Genomic DNA, 14,918 nt, shown 5'->3' on the forward strand with positions numbered 1-14,918 from the left:
GCAGAGCTGAAGCCAGTAGTCGTTAGCACATCTCCTGGCAGTCTGCTGGACTTTGCTGCGAGCAGCTCGGAGGACCTGCAGGTTGCGCTCACTGGGACAGGCCTTGTGTGCTGCTAGAGCTCTCCTCTTTTCCTCAATGACTGGTGTCAACTCCTCAGAGTGGGCTTCAAACCAGTCTGCTGTCTTGTTGGTCTTCTTGCCAAATATGGACAAGGCGGTGTTGTAAACGGTATTCTTGAAATGTTCCCATCTGTTGGGTGCGTTTGCGTCGGCCGGGCCTGGAAGAGATTCCTCAAGTGCTCGAGCAAATTCCTCCACTTTTCTCTGATCCCGGATCTTGCTGGTATCAATGCGAGGTCTTCCTTCCTTTTTCGTGTGATACAGTTGCTTTGCTTGCAGTTTCACTCTGCTGCACATCAGGGAGTGGTCAGTGTCGCAGGCAGCACCGTGATAACTGAGTGTGATCTTGATGCTGTGAAGGCTGGAGCGTCTGGAGAGAATCGGGTCGAGCTGGTGCCAGTGCTTTGATCTTGGGTGTCTCCAAGAGACTCTATGTTGGGGCTTCGTGTTGAAGAACGTGTTGCTGACACAGAGACCGTGATGGCAGCAAAACTCTAGCAGGCGTTGGCCATTTTTGTTCATCTTACCAGTGCCGAACTGACCTAAGCAAGTGGGCCACGAACTGTTATCAGCACCAACTCTAGCATTGAAATCGCCGAGGATGAACAATAGCTCTTTTACGGGGATCTTCTTGATAGTGGTGGCCAGGTCATTGTAGAATTTGTCTTTGGCTTCTGCTGGAGACTACAGAGTTGGTGCATAAGCACTGATGAGGGTGATGGGTCCTGCTGATGACTGGAGCTGCAGGGACAAAATTCTTTCACTTCCCACAGTAGGTGGGATGATGGATTCCAGCAGAGTATTTCTGACTGCAAAGCCAACGCCATGTTCCCTGGTTTCGTTTGGTGGTTTTCCCTGCCAGGAAAATGAGAAATTTCTCTCCTTGACAGATCTGGAATCTGGCAGCCTTGTCTACTGACATTCATCTAAATGCCCTATCTTATACTTCTACAACTTTATTTTCAACCAAACATAAAATAATTTTTATTACTCTATCTATATCGGTTTCACTGTTGATCCAAGCTCTCTAAAAATCTGTCCATTTCCACCACGTTCATTTATTTTCTCTATTAATTCATCTTTCATTGGGATCTTCGCGTCTTTCCAATATCTAGCATATGAAATCCTCACAAAAATTAATATCATAATCCAATATCTAACATACTAAATTCTAACAACTTTTAATATCCTGATGATTACATATATCATTTCTCTATCTATAACATCCAAAGTTAATATGACTAAATACATAAACATATACATAAACATCCAAAACAATATCACCTAAAATTAATTTTAACTCATTAAAATTATCCTCTAAAATTCTAACATCTATTAATATCAAACTAATGAGAATTTTTATACATATTACATATCACCTATAAAGCTTATATGAATTCTGATTGACATCTAATAAGCTTTAATTTTTAATATACAAAATTAACACATTACTGTCTTTCTTTTTATCTATTCCCTTGTCTCCAACCTAAATATCCAAAGGTCTGCCAAATCTCTTCTCTTCTCTAGACTTTAACTTTCCATCTTTTTTTTTCTAATAAATTTCACATGAATTCCTCTTAACAGATCATGGTTTAAAGTACTTGCTCTCCTTGCTAAATCAACATCTTGATGATTCATCTCCTTCACTTGATCATTCCAATCTATGTCAGTTGGTTGAAGTATTTCTTCTTCCTTCACTTGATCAATCCAATCTGCATCAATTAATCGAAGTATTTCTTCTCCTTTCTGGTCTGGTGACTTTTGACTCTTTATCTTCCAAGCTATCTCCATTAACATTGTCTCTTCCAATTGTCTGTTTGGTCCTGTCTCCAGTGTTTTGGATTTATCTTCCATTTCTTTGCTCTTTTGTTTATCCTCTCCTGTTTGCTGCATATTAGACTCTCATTTGTCTGTAGAATTAAGATTTCCAGGCTAATTTGGATTTGTAAGTATCGATTTGCTTGTTGCTTTCCCATTTCCAGTACTTTTTCCATAATCCTTTGTTTTACCTCATGTGATTTGGATATAATATCTTTAAGTTGCACACTAAGATCTTTTAGCTGTGTAGTTAACACATCCAAACTAGCTTGAACCAGCAGATATTGATTTGTTTGTTGCTGTCCCATCGCCACTAATTTCTCTATATTGTCTTGTATTATCTGCTTCAATTTTTTCCCTTTTGGTTCCTCTTGTATTAGTTTTCCCAAGCTGGACTCCGGGGCAGAAGAACTCCTAACTTTCTCTCCTTTTCCTGTCATCCTTTTTCTTCCTTCTTATATCTTCTTACTTCACTTGTCAAGTCCTGTTCTTGTCCTTGTAGTATCTTCTTTAGTCCACTAGATGTCCCTGATGTTCTTATTTCTGTATATATCTTATTTCTGTTATTTATATTTGTTTCTATGTCAACTGCATTCTTTTCCAGGTGATAATCAAAGGAATGTAAACTTTTGCAAAACTTTTGCAAAACAAAAAAAATGAAGGTCTCCAGCCACTCTCCGCAGGCACTCCACAAGCTCTCCACAGGAAAACGAAACGGAACACTCCACAACAATAATTGTATTCCAAGACGGTGAATTTGTAATCCAACAAATTTTAGATTTATAAAGTTAGAGTTATGCACTCATATTTCCATAACAAGCTCTACAGATCTTCTCCAAAGCTTCTTCTCACATCAACAAATAAGCAGAGAAAGCCTCCCCCTCCTTCCTCTTCTTCTCCCAGGAGGGGGAAAGCCTGCCCCTCCTTCTCCTTCTCTCGGGCAGAAGCTTAATCAGGCAGTCAATTAATGCCAGACACACACAATGGAACAACACTCACTTGCTTCTTCCAACTTCCTTCCCTGCTTGGAGCCTTCGGCTTAATTGAATCCAATCCTCACCATCCCAACATCAATGACTGGGTTCCCTTGGAGAAAAAACAGTCCCTGGCTGGATCCTTCTTCTCTGAAACCATACACCATCTGTAGGATCCAGGCCTCTCCTGACCACTGATCCTCAGATCTCATCAGACCCACGATTCTGGGAAGAAATAGCGTGCTTTCCAAGAGCTTTCCAGGAGCTCAGAAAAACACAGCTACTCGGCCACCTCAGGCCCCACCCCCGGAAAACGCATTTTTGTGGGTCATGTGAGATTTAGAGGAACAGATAAACCATATGCATTACTTTTCTTTTGCGGTGTGGGAGGAGTTTCCCACCTGTTCTTTTCTCATGAAATTAAGCAGATGCCACTTGGTCACAAAAGGAACTGAAAATGAGGAAACAAAGATCTCTATTACTGATAAGATCTTTCAAAGGATGCGATTCCATCCTTTTTTGAAACTAGTAGCAGAACTGAAAGAAAAAAATACACTTGAACGTATGAAAAGGAGTCAAATTATGTTTTTTAGATAACGTGTTTGAGCTGCAGTGGTCTTTGTATTGCTTCCTCAGCTATTTGGGGAAGGGGATGGGATTTTTTAGTTGTGAGGTGTTATGTTGGGGAGTTGGAAGATTAGTGGATGTTGGAATGGGAGCATCTTACTATATTGTTGCCGTGTAGTATCCAACAAGTATGGATTACTTGGGTGTTAATGTACATGGGGGAACCCCGCAGAGATACTTTTCCCCCATATCCATGGTTTCTGTATCTGGGAGGTGGGGGTGCTGGTCTTGCAGAGTTGCCCTGTTCTTGCTTCTCATCTGGTTTTCTTTACAAGGACTTTAATAGACATGGTACTCTATATACTAAAGCCTATTATGAGTGTAAATCCTACTGAAATTTTGTAATTTGTTTAAAATTAACGTTTTATTATTCTACATAGTGGCAATTATGTTAGCAACATCTCCCCTCCAGTGAGGAGTCCTTTGTCCCCGAACACCTGTTGAACAGTTACCACCCCCTCTTCCACCATTCTAACTGGAGCAGCCGAAAAGGTATTGGAAATAAGAGGAAAGAAGGCAAGAAAAAAAAATTAAAGGAAAAGAAAATCAGCTAAAGGAAATCCAGTTAATCAACCCAATTAAAAGCCTTTAACCATTTGATACCCCTGTGCATAAATGAATATTGAGATATGAATATGTATGTGCTAAATCTCATCAGTTTGCCTTCATAACTCTGCAGCAACAATGCCCGATTTTGCATCTCTACAGGACGAACAGGCCATTGAAATTTAAATGAGAAAATAATGTTTTATCCCACTTGAAGAAATTGCCTGTGAATACATGATAAAAATTTAATTGAAAGAATAATAAAGATATTGCTTCGAGTCATTTTTTCCCACATATGGAAAACCAATTACCTCATCTGTCTCACCTTCAGAGCAGCTCAAGTTAGTCAGATTTTTTGAAGAGATTAAAGGGAGGCATGGCAGTCAACCAAGGAGGCATTATGAATGAAGGCTGAATATTGATGTTTGTTTTCAAGGCCCCTTAACGCTGCAGTAAATCTGAGGGAGTCTCTCTCTTGTGTTGCTAAATCTCCCTAATGTGACTATAAGTGTGTGATGATTTGCCATGAATCCTGCATAGACCTTGTGGGATACCTACAATGTTACTTGCCAAAAAATGATCATACCTTAAGGTACATGAGAATTGATTATTTTTACTTTACTTTGCAGGATAACTCATGCATCCCAAAGCATTCCACTTTAAATATGACCTGGATACATTCAGAGCGATCAGATCTGGTGAAGGGAATGTGAAAACACAGGAAGTTCATCATGCATAGCAGAAATGTTTGGGGCCAACCATCAGATATGTGCCTGCTTGTTAGTAAGAAGTGCTGGTGTAGTCCCACATGTCGCCGAGTTGCTCGGCCTGAGCATTTTCACCCGTGACCTAATGTGTGTTGTGTTTAGTTCATGTGAAAGCTGTATCAGCTCAAGTTACCTTTCCTAACACTCCTTTGGCTATGAACTGCTGCAACAATGGTGTTGTTAGTTACATTTTATAGAATGTAACTAACATTCCTTTTGCGTAGTCTTGGAATTGCAAAAGAACGCTTCATATCTCAGGTCAAAGCACACTAGCAAATTGAATAAAATGTGGAACAATGGAGAAAACAATATACATTTACTTCTCTTTTCCCCCCTCTCTTTTCTTTTTGGTACTGGATTCCCGCTCCATCTGCCTTTTCCTGTTAAAGACTGTTTTCTAAATAGTTCTAAATGATTTCCCCCAATCTCCTTAGAGTTTGGATTCCAAAATAAAACATTTTAAGATATTCATTCATACGTACAATTTTTACCCCACCTATACTCTGCTGGAGTAGATACCCAAGGCTATACAGGTTGAGCCTCAGTATTTGTGTAGGTTCCAAGCACTTACATGGATGGCAAAAAACGCACTATAGCAAATGAATTTAAAAAACAAAGTTTCTTTGCTCAGGTGACTTAAAACAGCCTTGCTGACCTTTGTGATGTAAGATAACAGTCTTTAAGAAGACAATCCATCAACCAGTCCTCCTCCAAGCACTTATAAAGGCGCTTCACTCAGCCCCTCCCTTCACCAATGCAAAGTGATCACCTTTCTTTCACGTGCTCAAGGGGAAGGGAGGGGTCGCCTGGAGGGAGAGGGATTGATGGATTGTCAGCCAGCTGCCCCCCTCTCATTAAGGTTGGCAACCTTCAGTCTCGAAAGACTATGGTATTGCACTCTTAAAGGTGGTTCTGGAACAGCATCTAGTGTGGCTGAAAAGGCCAATTCGGGAGTGACAATCCCTTCCACATTGGGAGCAAGTGCAGTCTGTCCCTGGTCTGTCTCCCTGGCTATGGGCCTTCCTTCTTTGCCTCTTTGTCTCAGACTGTTGACCAAGTGTCTCTTCAAACTGGGAAAGGCCATGCTGCACAGCCTGCCTCCAAGCGGGCTGCTCAGAGGCCAGGGTTTCCCACTTGTTGAGGTCCACTCCTAAGGCCTTCAGATCCCTCTTGCAGATGTCCTTGTATCGCAGTTGAGGTCTATCTGTAGGGCGCTTTCCCTGCACGAGTTCTCCATAGAGGAGATCCTTTGGGATCCGGCCATCATCCATTCTCACGACATGACTGAGCCAACGCAGGCGTCTCTGTTTCAGCAGTGCATACATGCTAGGGATTCCAGCACATTCCAGGACTGTGTTGTTTGGAACTTTGTCCTGCCAGGTGATGCCGAGAGTGCATCGGAGGCAGCGCATGTGGAAAGCGTTCAGTTCAGTTTCCTCTCCTGTTGTGAGCGAAGAGTCCATGATTCGCTGTTGTACAGAAGTGTACTCAGGACGCAACCATTGTAGACCTGGATCTTGGCATGTTCTGTCAGCTTCTTGTTGGACCAGACTCTCTTTGTGAGTCTGGAAAACGTGGTAGCTGCTTTACCGATGCATTTGTTAGCTCAAGGGGAAGGGAGGGGTCGCCTGGAGGGAGAAGGATTGATGGATTGTCAGCCAGCTGCCCCTCTCTTTAAGGAGGCTACTGTTAAAGGACTGTTCAGTTTTTTAAAGTGATTTTAAAGATATGCATTTTTCCCCTTCTCCAGGGATCAGCACATTCCTTCTCATTTGCAGTGGCCATTCGTGTTGAGTCAAATCCGTGTATAAATAGGCTGGATCTGTATTTGTAAACCCCTGCATTATATTAATATAAATAATTGATAGATAATTGGCATTGCTAAACTTGCTTGAACAGTTATAAAGCCTGCAATCTCTGGTTATGGCTATAATAGTTCCATGAGATAGAATGGGAAGCTGCATTCTATTTTGCAGGTTCTTGAAGTGCTGTTACCTCCAAGATACTGAAATGCTGTGAGTCATGGAACTGATTGACACGGTTTTCATTCCACTGCATTCCTCATGGCTACTTTAAGCACCAGTTTTTCATAATGATGGAAATTCTCTCTCTCTCTGCTTTGGTTTGAACATAAACAATGGTTTGTACTAACCTTAGTTAAGAATCCAAGTCATGGGTTGAGCATCCAGATGTACAAGAAACTAACCATGGTTTATTTCTGCTTCTCTGCTGTTGGTTCCTATCTACTCATTACTCAGTTTCAGAGTTTCAGTTCTGTTGCTTTGATGCAGCCGCTTCTTCAGACGGAGCAATAGTTCTAATTGGGGTTGATCCAATAGGGTTGATAGTCTGTGTATTCAGACAAGATGAAACCACATTTAGTGTCAGCTGTGGTTCGTCAACCTATTTCAGACCATGGTTTTCAGATCACAGACAAAACATTGAACAATGTTTACCTGAATAGACTCTGTGTTTGCAGTCATTGCAGTGTGTCTACATACTACATGTTAACATTTTCACCTTAACAGAGATATATTTAAACAAGTTCCTGTTTATTTTTTTTTTAAGTTTGTATACTTCCATGGTACCACCAAGGCACCAGAGCTGTCATCATTCTGAAGGTTTTACCAAACAGAGTAGTGGACTTGCACAATCTTCTTTTTGTGTGTGTACGTGTGTGATATTTAAAGAATGGTTATTACAGTTTTTATAAATTTGGGGTCTAATCCAGAAAGGTTGAGTTGCTAGAAATATTATCTTGCCTCTGAAGCAGGGATGGGAAACCTACTACCTTAATGCTACATGCTGAAGTTTGGGGCACCAGTTACGGCCCTTTGCGTATTTGTCTGCGAATACTAAATCCGCCTTTTATTTCACAATATAACAAACTAAAGGTATTTTTTTGGTATGTTTTTTTCATTTTTTCCTTTCACTTGTAACTCGGTGATTGGAGAATTGGTAACCACCCAGGGACTTGCATAATAGGCCTGAGTGCTTAACGGAAGAACTGTAACATGTTAAATAAAATGTATAGCTTTTCCAGTTATAGGCAATAATGAGTTATATATAAATGTAAATTAAATACATGTGGCCTTCAAATATAAAATGGTTCCCCACCCCTGCTGTGAAGCATACATGCTAACCAGATCAACCAGTTTCCTCCATCCCTGAGCATTTTAGGTCTGTCTAAAGGACAGCCATGGTTAGATTCCAGCCTTTTCTCATCTACTTATTTTAATTTTTTAAAAATCCTGCCCCAATTTAATACCAGAAAAAAGCGCAATTGCCAGGTGAACTTTCCTAAGGAGAGAATTTTGATTGTGGGAAGGGAAGGCCCTCTCCTTGGTCATCACTCATTCACTTCGGAGGGTGGACAAAGAAGACCTTCTGCCAGGTTTATATGGGAATAGATGCTCCTTCAGGCATCCAGGTTTCTGGTTGTGTAAAGCTGGTTGTGTAAACACCAGTGCTTTGAAAAAGATTGGAAACAGGAAAGAATAATGAAGCTCTTTAAAGAATGGCAAGAGATGTTCTTGTTGGTAGGTGCCAAAAAGTTTCTAAATGGTCTTCAAAAAGCAGCTCCGTGCAGAATATATTACAGTAGTGTAATCTGCATTAACCAAGAGGCATTTTTTTGCCATTTGTTTACAACTTGCAAAGGACTTATCTAATATTTGTTGTTTGGTTTTTATTGGCCCATAAGCTTAGCACTGTACGACTTTGAAATGCAGCTGTGCTGATAACCATGCACCTGCCCGCTTTCTAGATGTTTAATTGCATTTCACTGGCAGAACTTGGTTGTACAGCTTATTCATGCTATACCACTGTTTGTTCAAGGTAGTGGACGGAAGACTTGTCATCCTGATCAAAGGTGGGGTGAAGAAAAGCAACAAAAGACCTTGGGACATGTGTCATATTCATTGGCAAAGTCCTAGTAATAGTATAATTTGAAAGAAATCACTCATAGGTTGGATTGATTGGTAATCCTTAGTTCCTTTTCTCCTTCCTTTGCAAGTGAGTGGACTGTTTGCATACTGACCTGAGTTATCCTAGTGTATTTTATCAAATTTAGATCTTGCTCTGAAGTCATCTCTGATTTGGAGCACCTTTCTCTGTGCATGGATTAACCTCCTAGGATTTTTTGAGTCACGGTTCTCAAACTGTTGCAACAAAGGCCAGTTGATGTGTTACAGCTACTTTGTATATATGGACTCCACTTTAGAACACTACAGGTGGTGTGTGTTCCCTGACAGGCTGGCTGGAATTGTTGATAATCATTCTTGTCATAAATCTAGCACTTATTTATTTATTTATTTATATGTACGTACGTACATACATACATACATATGTACATTTATACATACTTAAATGTGCAAAGTACTTGATATATTATCTTGATGTGATTCTTATAACATGTCATTCTGTAAAGTAAGTAGTTTTATTCCCATATTACATTTTTGGGAAGCCGAACATGAATGACTTTTGTAAGGCAGTGTTTCCCAAATTGTGGATCAGGACCTACCAGTGACTCATGAGCTTATTTTTGGTGGGTTGCGAAAAGTTTTTGAAATAATAATAATAATAATTAATAATAAAACAATTTTGCAAGCACTCTTGTCTGGTTTGCAGAAGAAATTTTTAGCTGGAATGATAACCTGTGGTATGAGATAATCTTTGTATCCCCAAATTAAAATGTAATTGTAATTTTCCTCTTTTCTCTAGTAGTTGGCATGCTGTAGTTTATGTGTGAACCTAGTTTCAGCCTTTTGTCTAGCCTGGAAGTCCCTAATAGAGTCCTTGAACTCCATTTCTAGGGAGAATCTGGCAAATGTCTACGCGCACTTACAAACTATATATAAGGTCTATAGCAGCCTTGGAAGCATAGGACCCAATTATCATTAATTAATACTTTATTAATTATTATTAATAAATAAAATTATTCATTTCTAGATCTCTTTTTTCTTTTTGTCTAGTGAGTCATGTTAGACGGTGTTTTTTAAAAGTGAGTCCCGGTGCTAAAATGTTTGGGAAGCACTGGTCTAAGGCAATCTCATAAATACAGGACAGAGGTGAGTATCAGACAAGAGAAGTCCTGATTCTCAACTCTGATTATTAACCGTTCTGCTGCTATACCAGCTCTCTGGTCCTGTTTTTCTGGTGATTAATTTAGAAGGAGAAAGGAAGAATGGTGTGGGTGGTTGTGGGTATGGTGTGGAAGATAGCAGTCCTAAGGGAAACAAGGCAACAAGCATAGCTGAAAAAACAGTTGAATATTTACACTGATCAAAATGCTCCTGATATTTCTGCCCCACTGAAACTGATATTTTCAGCTGAAAACAGGAGGCTGTTTTGCATAGCCCTAGGAATAGACTTTCAAACCCCCCCAGATTTTTGTCTAAATCCATCCTTTGTGGAGCACTTTCCTCTACAGCAATTTGCATTACACCCCTGCTTTGCATTTGTTTCACTGGCCACAAAAACAACCCGCACCATCAATATTTAAAGCGTACACATAGTGATTAAAGATTAAAGTTCTTTTTGTCTGGTAAACCAGGATAAAAAGTGCTGAGACTGTGTATGACATGATACATTTTGTCCTCCTAAATGAGTTTTTAAAGTCTCTCCTGCAGTGTATCACAGTCACTGCCCACCGAGGCTGGCAGAGTTCTTGTATGCCCTGGAAAGGCAAGCGGCTGGAAACTGACTTAATCCAGAGGGTAAAGCAGGCACAGCACCTAGGAATGACACCCACATCCTTGTGCCCCATTTTGCTCTTTTTACTGGGTAAATTAGAGTTTATTTGGGGAATTTAACTCCAAATTAAGTGGGGGAAAATAGTATTTGCTGCTATCACCCAAAGCAAATTGATAATACCCATGCATGTGTGTACACATACAACACACTGTTTTCATTTGATTTTTTTATTTCTGTGTGTGAGAGACTCAAATGGCACCCAGTTATCCTTGTTCAAACTCTTGTTTCCCCTGCTGTCCATCTGTCATGCGCAGGCCAATGTGCATTGCTCCCTCTGACATGAGGCTGCTGAGGATGCTTAGGTTGTTGACAGGTGTGAGCCTTGGCATGAAGGAGAGTGTCAGAAAAAGCACTACAGCTGGCAGGTACCTGCTGCAAGAGCTGGATTCGCATGCTGCTTTGCTTCCCTGCCAAGTTAAAGTTGCCTGTTTTTAATAAATCTCAAGGGAGAAAAGGGATGCTGCATTGCAAGAGGGACGGTCTGAGAAATGTAAGATTTCTACATTCTTTTGAAACTTAGCATTTCATAGTTCCAGTGCAGGACTGGAGCAGTATGGAGTTACTGTTGGCATCCTTCAGTCTCGGAAGACTATGGTATTGCGCTCTGAATGGTGGTTCCGGAACAGAGTGTTCACTCCAGTGCGCGAAGCCTGGTAAAGTAGGTATGGAGGATAGACTGTTACCCATGGAGCAAATCCCCTCTCTCCACGTCGCTGCAATGGTCCAATGGAAAGGCAGAAGCCAATACGGTTGGTTCCAGCGGCGTCGCAGGAGTTGCAGAACGTGACTGTGTTCAGCCATGAACTGCCTCAGGGATTTTGCCTCGAGGTTGTCTCCTGAAGCCTTTTCCATAACTGGATGTAGCCACAAGGCAGTGGAGGTTTGGGATCAGAGTTTTCCTTCTCTCAGATGAGCTGCCTTCCCAGGCTGATGAACCTCATCTACATGGTGGCTGTTTAGTCGCCTCTTATGACAAGTACAGCCAAACTGAGGGCCTGTTCTTATCCCCCAGCCCCCAGGGGATACCTTTACTGCTGCCATTCCATACTGCCACCATGGAATTACTACTTCTAACTATTCACTGTGTTTCTGTACACTGAATGCTTTCCTACTAACATTGATATTTTGTTTTGAAATGGGATCTTTGAGAGGAATTTTATCAGAGGCTAGAAAGTTTCGTTTGGGCCTCTTCCCAAAGAGGGAGCGAAGGGACCAAAACAGAGTAGGGAAGGGTGACGACAGGAGCATGGAGGGCACAAAACAGGGTGATGGGAGAGTGGTGACAGCTGAAATAGTCTTGGGTGCTGAGGTTCACAGGGCTTCCTGAAGCAGAGCCTAGGTCTACCTGCCATGTGGCATCACCATCATTCCCGCGATATAGTATTACGAAAAACCAGACACACTTTGTAGGAAAATGCACAGGTGCTGAGCTTAGCCTTGGTAACATGGCAACCGGTAGGCAGGCAAACCTGCTGCCCCCCCCCCCCACTCAGGCACACCAGAGTGGGCCAGTTGCAAAGTCTGACGCCCAGAGCCTGTAAACAGAGGATGTTATGAAGAAGCGCGTATCTCAGGAATGTGTATTGCGGTCAAGCCAGAGCCAGCAGGTTTCTTAGCAGTGCAGATTTCAGCAACCTTCAGTAATTTCCCCTATTGTCATCATGTGTTCTGAGAATGAATAAAAGTCTGAGGAAGCAAGCCGGGAGGACGGACTTCTCTCTCAATCTCATACCGTCCTACTTCCTGCTCAGCTCTCCCTGCATCAACCCTCTGAATGTCTGCTGTGTCTCTCATAGCTCTGACTTCTTGCTGCTCTAGTTCTAACTTTCAAACCCTCAGAGTGCTTCTGCTTTTAGCACTCTCCCTCAGGCACCAAAGTTCTAAACCCTGGGTGCTTCCCAAGTAGCATTGCACTGCTACACACTTCTAAGTCTCTTTAAAATATCTCAAGTATAGAAAATAACTGCAGAAAATTGGCATCATTGTATTTAGGCTCACACTAGAATGAAGTCCCATGTGTACCAAAACTTACATCTCCAGCAGCTTTAGTCCCACAGCTGTGTCCCTGAGCTCCCATGCACTCCTTCATAGTAAGCAGACCCACAAGCCAAAGGGCGACTACAGCAGGCCAGTTTCCTATCAGTTTTGACACTGTGTTAAGCCATTTCTGCCTAACGTTGCAGATACGCAACAGGGACCAAATGTGTACACCTGTGGGCTGAGCAGAAATGAGTCGTGTATGCATTTTTTGGCCTGCTGCAGCAGCCGCCATCGCGTGTGCAAGGTAGTGCCCCCAGCATCTCATGTGGGCAGTGAATCTGGGTGAGATCAGAAAATGTAAGATCCCTGGAAATTTCCAGGCCCCCTCCTTTAGCTCCTGTGCCCCATTTTGACCCTGGCCTGGGTACAAATTACTGCCTGCAACCCACTCTCCTTGGCCTTGTTTTGAAATAGGTTCTTTTGAGGAGACAGGAAGCCATTTTCTTGAGTCAGCAGTTGAGAAAAACTCTTGCTAGGCACTGAGCTTCCCTTCTTGGCTAAGAAATAAAAAAATACATATCCTATAATCATCCTTAATGTTCACAGTGAATCTTTTTTAATTAACACAAATGTAATTTATGGGACTTTGCATCTATACCAAAACACTGTACCAAAAAGTAGCAAGTCTCTCCTATATAGAATGATCCCTCTTGCTTTCTGGTTCTCTATTGTTGGCTGATGGCTATTCAGTTTTTCTTACATTTGTCAAAGGACCACAAATGTGGTCACCAGAGCAAATATCCCAGAATTGCCCCCCTCCAAGCTATTGCCAGCCCATTAATTAATTACCATTTGATCTTGTCCATTTGTTTAGGAAAGAACATCAAGACGCTAGAAATGGAAAAGAGAGTGACTAAGATGATTACTGGGCTGGGGCACCTTCCTTTTGAGGAAAGGCTACGGCATTTGGGCCTCTTCAGCCTAGAAAAGAGGCTCCTGAGGGGGGACATGATTGAGACATACAAAATTATGCAGGGGATGGACAGAGTGGATAGGGAGATGCTCTTTACACTCTCACATAACACCAGAATCAGGGGACATTCACTAAAATTGAGTGTTGGAAGGGTTAGGACAGACAAAAGAAAATATTTCTTTACTCAGCGTGTGGTCAGTCTGTGGAACTCCTTGCCGCAGGATGTGGTGACGGCATCTGGCCTGGATGCCTTTAAAAGGGGATTGGGCAAGTTTCTGGAGGAAAAATCCATTATGGGTTACAAGCCATGATGTGTATGCGCAACCTCCTGATTTTAGAAATGGGCTATGTCAGAATGCTAGTGCAAGGGAGGGTACCAGAATGCAGGTCTCTTGTTATCTGGTGTGGTCCCTGGGGCATTTGGTGGGCCGCTGTGAGTTACAGGAAGCTGGACTAGATGGGCCTATGGCCTGATCCAGTGGGGCTGTTCTTATGCTGTGTGTATGTGTGTGTTCCATTGGTAGTGCATGTTTGTACCTTGAAGATCAAGTTGCAGCAGGATCTGGCAATGCCTGTTGCTGACACTGCCTGGTCACAAAATTGGTGACTCCAGGTCACCTGGGGACTCCAAGTTTGATGGGCTGTTTGCAAAGTTTCTTTTGTGGGTCTCTTCGTACTTCTGTTGACCTTTCCCAGTTCTACGTGGGTGGCTTAATCTGGCATAATTTGGGATATGTCTTTTTCTGCCAGTGATGGAAGCAAAGTTTTCTTCCATGCCCCCTCCTCTCACATCTCCCCTCCTTTCCCCATCCTTTCTGTGAGTGACAGTGGAGTTATTTTGCCACCTCCACAATAGGCCCTGTACCCACTAATGGGTTCTTTCTCCCAAAGGCTCCTGTTATTAAGTGGGCGCTTCTGGGCAAAACCCACATTTGTGGATGGGATGGGAGAAAGGAGAAGATTATGGAGCAACTCTCACAGCCTGGAAAGCCGTTCTGCTACATCAATGCATTGAGCACAGGTGACCAGGGATTGGCAGTCAGTCCTCCTAATGGACCAGAGCCCTTGCAAGTGCATGAGGATGTTGGCCTCTGCTAGAGGCCCTGCAAAGTAGCCAGCTTCTTTTCTTGCATTCAGATCCGATGATGCATTTTGTTCTTTCCTATATATCTTTAAAAACAAACAAAAAATGAACAAACTAGGGGTAATTTACTATGTCAAGATTCAAAAATTAGATTAAGTTTCCTTATTCACAGGAGAGAGATTCTCTTCTTCCTTTTGACTTGCCTTAAGACAAAGTTCTTTTTTCTCTGACGCTTGTAATGTAACTTTTAAACAAGCATTCTTTAGTTTTACAGG

At 42.0% G+C, this 14,918-nt stretch overlaps 1 protein-coding gene across 1 annotated transcript in view; it reads left to right on the forward strand.

Annotated features, from left to right (window-relative positions):
* Positions 1–14,918, forward strand: part of SUCLG2 (succinate-CoA ligase GDP-forming subunit beta) — a 231,712-nt gene that overhangs the window by 35,029 nt on the left and 181,765 nt on the right. The window lies entirely within an intron of this gene.

This window comes from Tiliqua scincoides, chromosome 2 (genome assembly GCF_035046505.1).
Source record: "Tiliqua scincoides isolate rTilSci1 chromosome 2, rTilSci1.hap2, whole genome shotgun sequence".
Taxonomy (NCBI): domain Eukaryota; kingdom Metazoa; phylum Chordata; class Lepidosauria; order Squamata; family Scincidae; genus Tiliqua; species Tiliqua scincoides.